Source organism: Centropristis striata, chromosome 13, assembly GCF_030273125.1.
Source record: "Centropristis striata isolate RG_2023a ecotype Rhode Island chromosome 13, C.striata_1.0, whole genome shotgun sequence".
NCBI lineage: Eukaryota > Metazoa > Chordata > Actinopteri > Perciformes > Serranidae > Centropristis > Centropristis striata.
In genome coordinates this window covers 26435221-26441804 of record NC_081529.1, presented here as the reverse complement: position 1 = coordinate 26441804, position 6584 = coordinate 26435221, and positions in this window count along the sequence as shown.

The window sequence follows — 6584 nt, the reverse complement described above, 5'->3', positions numbered from 1 at the left end:
AGCAGTGGACCATTCAACCCCTGGTGAGGTTGGAATATTTAATTTATACATCCTGATATATATAGCCTAATAACCTATATGATATCCAAATAATGTTATTATTATGATGGAGAGATTTTTTTCACTTCTTTACATTTAGTAATAATTCTGTCCCAGTGAGAGGAGTGTGTGGCAGCGCTGATTGGGAATGTTTCTATTCGGGTAGAACCGCTGGTGAAGGAGATGCTGGCGCTCCGATGTCCAGCAGGATAACGGTAAATAACAGAAGACAACAACATTTAATAGCCTCGGCTAATAGCCTGTTTAAAGAATTTCACAGTCGCAGGGAGTTTTTATTTTAAATGCTAATGAAAAATTATATAGCCTAAACATGCCAGAGTTTTATTAGCTCCAGGCATCGATACAATAGTCTGAGATAAATTCTCAGACTCAGACGTGTGGACTTCACGCTGACTCAAATTTGCATACACAAGCTGAGACCCGATATGAGATCTGATCGTACCCTCTGCTCATGTCCAAATTGATAAATGCCGAGCCTTGCATAGAAATGATTGTGCGCCCACTTTACGCTCACTTTCTGTCGTACGCTTGTTTGATAAATGATGGTGCATGGTGTTTGCATGGTGTTGTTTATGTGGTAATGGTAAATGGACCTGCACTTATATAGCGATTTTCTAGTCGATTTGCGACCACTCAAAGCGCTTTACAATACAGATCATTCACCCTTTCACACACACATTCATACTGGTGGCAGAGGCTACCCTAAACAGTCCCACCTGCCACCATTGGGAATTCATTCACACACCGATGAACACAGCACATCAGGAGCAATTTGGGGTTCAATATCTTGCTCAAGGATACTTCGACATGTAGGCTGCGATGGTCAGGGATCGAACCACCAACCCTTCGGTTGGGGGCCAACCAACTCTCCCAACTTAGCCACAGCCGCTGGCTGCCACCAGCTACCTAATCTTAAGGAAGTAGTTTTGTTGTATAAACCTAATCATTTTAAAGCATTAACAACACGTTTGAAACAGTGATCATGATGTTTAAAGCTTACAAGAGCTTATTATATAAACTCCCTTACAAGAATATGCTGCACTGTTGGTTAAAAAGAAGAATGGCAGCAATGGTGTAGATACTGCGTCAAACCTTGAGACCATTTCTTCATTGAAAGGAGAGCAAAGAATGGCACTGTAGGTTGGAGCCAGAAAGAATATTAGGGATTTCCTTAAATATCGAAAATGTCACTCAGAATGATGGGGTAGAGTTTGCATTAGATGTTCACATGTCAAACATCTTTCTCTTTTTGTTATTAAAATCAGGGGAGAAACATGAGTGCAGAATCTCCTTCATACAAAGACATATAGATATGTGCGTTAAATGGTAAAACGCAGAGAGCTGGCTGGAGTGAGCAGCACATTTCTTAAAATATTTAACATGTGGGTTGGGGGTTGAGGGGAGACAGTAAAAGACGAGAAAGAGTTAGACTGATGCTGACTGAATGAGCCCATTTTCTCTGAAAGCATGAGAGTAATGACACAATGGAAATGCTTTGATAAGTCACATTACACTAAACTAGAGCCAGTGTGATTGCAAAGAGCTTCTCTACAATCTATGATAATTTCCCTCAGAGAATCTATCCCGGGCAGGCAGAAGCAATCTCAGAGGCTTTGCATTTTGCTCTGATTATTGTCTCCTGTTCTCCAAAAGTAGGGCTATTAGTTCCACAATTACAGAGAGTTATATTCAAGAATGATTCACAATTTCTTCCAGAATGACGACACATTAAGGGTCAATGAGGCATTATATCAACAGAGCACGTCCTCCATCCATGTTTACGGCGCTGATGGCATTTTATTCACACCCTGAAAACAATCGTGACAGCTTTATGGCGCCATTTCATTAGAGATGCCTTCATAAATCTCAAACTCGCGTTAATAATTACATCTGAATAAGCAACACAAATGTACAGTATCGATCAAAAAGCCAAACAGAATCATTACTCCTGTAATACATAGCTGTAGCACAGAGGCTATGAGAGTTTAAATACTGGATGTCTCTGCAAACCATTTATCTTATCATGTCTGCAGTGGCTCATGTACCTGAGGTGGTGGAGGACAGATAACGAACACTGAATCTGGCCTTTCAAAGAGGAAATAGCGGCACCTGCATGTGGAGCGTGTACTGTATGTCTGACAGCTCAGTGGTTCTTGTAAATGACATTCAGATTACCTGCTTACTTTCCTGTTTTTTACCCATTAGTAGTTAAGAGAACCCTCTGTGTTGTTTAGAGAGAAGTACTATTAATTTTTTACTACCTGCTGGGATTTAAAAAGTTTTCGAATCTGTGCTTGAGCTGCTTTTTCGATGAGGCCAGCGGGCTCTGGGACTTGGCAGAAATGACAAAAGTGGTGGAAGTTTGGGTAAGTGGCGGTCATTTGGCAGAGCTCCTTATTGTGCTCTGCTCTCCTGAACAAGCCGTCGGGCACATTCCCTCAGTTGAATAAGGACTTAATTATCTAAGTTACAGACTCAGACTGACTGCATTTATCAGGCTTCCTGGAGAGGATGTCTGTTATCACTGCGGACCCCTTCTTTTCCTCCGGGGGTCCCCTGGGCGCAGTCCTGTACACTGAATTGACATCCTCTGTGATCCCACATTTATATGGAAGGCGGCGGGCAGAGCGCAGTCCTCTGCCAACGCTGAACAACTCAGAGACTTACAAAGCTGCAGCCTCCAAAACAGTGTGTTTATCATTTGTCTTCCAATTTGAAAAAAAAAAAAAAAGCATTAAAATGTAATGCTGTTGATCAGATGTTTTAGAATTTCCAGGTATTACAGCACTGGGAAGCTGTTATGGTTACAAAAAAAAACCCGAACATAAACCAGACTCCGGTACAAAATCTGCAAACCCGCACCCCGAAACGTCACGAGTTAACACTTTACACCACGTTTGTTTAATCTGAGTAAAACAGAATAAAAAAAACAAGAATTTGCCATTTTACATGAGTGGCTATGTATTGGACTATTTCTCTGGAGGAGCCAAGCGGAAACCCCCAGGACTGAAAAATAAAGCCAATGTAAAAGTCTCAAAAACTATAGTTCCTCGAATGACCAGTTTCCAAAGAGTTTTTATATAACACCTATATTTAAAGACTTAGGTTATGCATAATTATGGTGGGGTCACTTTGAGTCATCGGTGTCGTGTTTCAGCAACTAGCTCTAGCATAACATCAAAACCTTTATCCAAGCTAATCAATGGTGTGTTGAACACCCCTGTTGGGTAACATAAGTGTACTGCACTGTAAAAATCATGGTACTTCTCCATTAACTTTACATGAAAATGTTGTATTTTTACAGCAAAACTGTGTTTTCTACAGTTTATGACAGTAAAAGTAAAAGTTTTGTGCTATTCTTTGATTTACAGTAATTAAAGTGCCGACTAAGATGATGTACAATTTTTAATTTTACGCCCTATCGCTGATGTATTCATGTTTAGATGTCTTAGCTATCTTGCAATAGTGTATTGAGGGTTAAATACAGATCATCAGCCCGCCTCAGCTCCACGCCCATTTTCAGATTAGCCAGGGGATAGGCGGAGTAAATAATGGGGTCCTTGAGAGGGACTCCTATGGAAACCTATGAGTCTCAGAGAGAGACTCCATGTTCTCTAGAGAAACACGTTTTATGTTTTCTTGCGGAGATTTAGATATGAAAATTGTTATCACTGTCAGGCCCAGCCAAGAAGGTTCTGCACATAAGTGGTATCCAGTTCTTATCCAGGAACTTTTCTTTTCCTGAGATGCCAGCTGACAAAATGACAAATCATTGAAAAACCCCTGCACATCCAGCATTTTGCATTCACATTCTCTAGCTTTATTTCATGTCCACAGTATCAAAAATACAGAAAACCTTTGTCATATTTCCATTGATAACACAGTTTTAAATGATTTGTGTTGACAAACATCAATAGCAAGTTAAGACTCATCTTCATCAGTTCCTTTTTTACTATACAGCTGCATTCTTTCCTGCCATGGCATAGTGTTTCCTTTATTATTGTGCATGAGAACAATGTAATGCAAAGTAATGCAAATCCCTACCTCACCTGCATGTGAAACAATGTGTTCCTTACCCCTGAGGGTGGCTACGGACTGCTGTGGTATCCCAGGAGCTCTTATGCATCTACCACCACTACTGCCTAATTAGTTGACTGTGTGCCTGGAGACCAGTTCCTGCACTTGACCTTTCTGAAGGTAAGGCAAGCAGCGAGACCAAGCAGCACATGTTCAACAGACCACAGGAAATGAGCTGAGGGGAAAGGTTTTTACATTGAGCATATGTTAGATGTGCATGGGTGGCTCTGTTGTCCACCCCCAACCCCCAAAGAATGCATGTCTTCTTTAATGGGAATCTTTATTTGTGTGAGCTTGTCAGTTGTAATACATGAAGAATGGAACAGCATTGCAGAGACATAACCTAAGAAAGAAGCACGCACCTGCAGAGGAAATAAATCTTTTTTTTTTTTTTGGTTACATCTTTTAATTTTTGAAGAAGTATGATGCACAGTGATAGAACATGTTCCGGGAAAAACCTTGGGGAATGATGACAAATTCAAAAGGTGCATTGATGCAGGTAGAGGTTAGCTTAATGAGATTTCCTCTGGAGGGGTTTCTGGCAGCCAAGTTTCAAATCATCTAACAGGAAGTCTGCTCTTCTCATTGTCCATTGGAGAAAAGGAACATCCTCATTATCCTCCATAGCTTTAGCTCATTATGTGGGCCAAGGAGATTTCTCGATATAAATACTTCAACACTGTCCCACAAATGGAGAAAGTGAACATTCCAGTAAGAAACAAGATATCTGCTTGCAATACATCTGGAGATTTCAAGGGACATCAGTAAACAAATCGCAGCAAACTTGGTACATTACGTACAAGAAGCCAATAAATATTATAAGATATTCATCGCTTTTTCTACTGTTGTATTTGAGCTTTTTTTTTAGCAGCCTATGGTTGCTCTGCTTTCTGGGACACAGCACATTCGCAGCTGTTTTTCTTTAGATGTCGTCCCCGCAATATAGAGATTACAGACACGAGCTTGTAAAGTGTGTGAAGTTTCAGGGTTGGAGCCTCAGTAGAATTTCAATAGGTTTTCAAGGCAGGAGTTATAAAAGAGCTCTACAGCTTTGGAGTTCGTAAGAGGCAACTGCAATACATATATTTGAAAGCTGCCTCGTTATTTGTTTTCATTTAGTAAAAAGGAAAATAAATGGACTCCGTGGTAATTGATTTTTTTGTGCGGTGTTAGACATTTGTGATGAGTGGCAGAGGTGTATTTTACCTCAGAGTCTTTGAAAGTTCATGACATTTACAACAGCTTCTTTGGTATTTACTGTGAAGGTTAGAATGGTCAGACAGCTTTTAGTTACCCAGAGAACACTTTTGTTCTTTCATAATGAGGAGTTAATACATTACACACGTCAATGAGCAGCGTGCTTTCATGGCCACAATTGCAAGTGTAACATTGCAGGGAATGTAGAAGCACTGTGATGATGCAAAATTAAATGAGCACAAACATTCGAGGAAAAGATGTTCAGAACTTCCAAAAGCTCCCACTTTCCTCTCTGCAACATGTCTTGAATGCTTTAATCTTCCGAGCAAAGTTCACCTGATATTCTTCAACGAAAGCCACATGGAAAGTAGCCATATGCTGATAATACATCAAAGTATTCATTGGGTATCATACGGTGGCAGCCGTGTGGGAGTTTATTCCACACTGCCATGTCATCAAGCCCAAAGCATTCTTGGGGGAAAGTTATAATTAACTGAGCTGAGATAAAGTTGAGCTTTTTGCTAAACTGGCGTGTCTGCTGATGGCTCACTAAGTAGCAGGCAGCTGCAGACGACATTGGCAGGTTAATCAAAAATTAATGGAGAATATCGCAAATGACAGTTTAAATACTGCTGTTGGCCAATGGACATGTACTGGAAGAGCACAGTTGGAATGCAAGTGAATATCTAATTTCTTTTATATGGAAGGTCACATTGTCACTTTTGCACATTAGTCTAAGTGCGACTAGATATGGCTGCTCCATTCACAGCCCTGCAGCGAGGGATTAAACAATGAAAGTGAAACACCTATCGAAGAAGTCACAGACATTTTTTATACCCCAAAAAGTGTTTCATTATTACCATAGCAGCTTAACTTGGCTGATTCAGTCAGGGTGCTTTGCTTAGATTATCCCATTAGCTCAAAATGTCCTTAAATAACCTCTCAGGACAATTAATTATCAATGAATGCATTTGTAAATTTCTTGGATCAGGAGCTATGTTGTGTTTGCAACACTTTTGGACCTTATCTGAAGGATATTCCGACTATTCCTTCATTGTGTGTTTTATTTTTGTAAATGCACCAGTTTAGGCTATTTTGCCATATCAAGAAAAAGTGAAAACCCCAAATGTTGCAAACAAATGAATCAAATCAAATCAAGCTGAATCAAAATTAGCCAGAATCACCAAAACAGTGATATAAGGTGAATGTTAAAGTTGATAATTCAATGTTAAAGGGATAGTTTTTGTTTT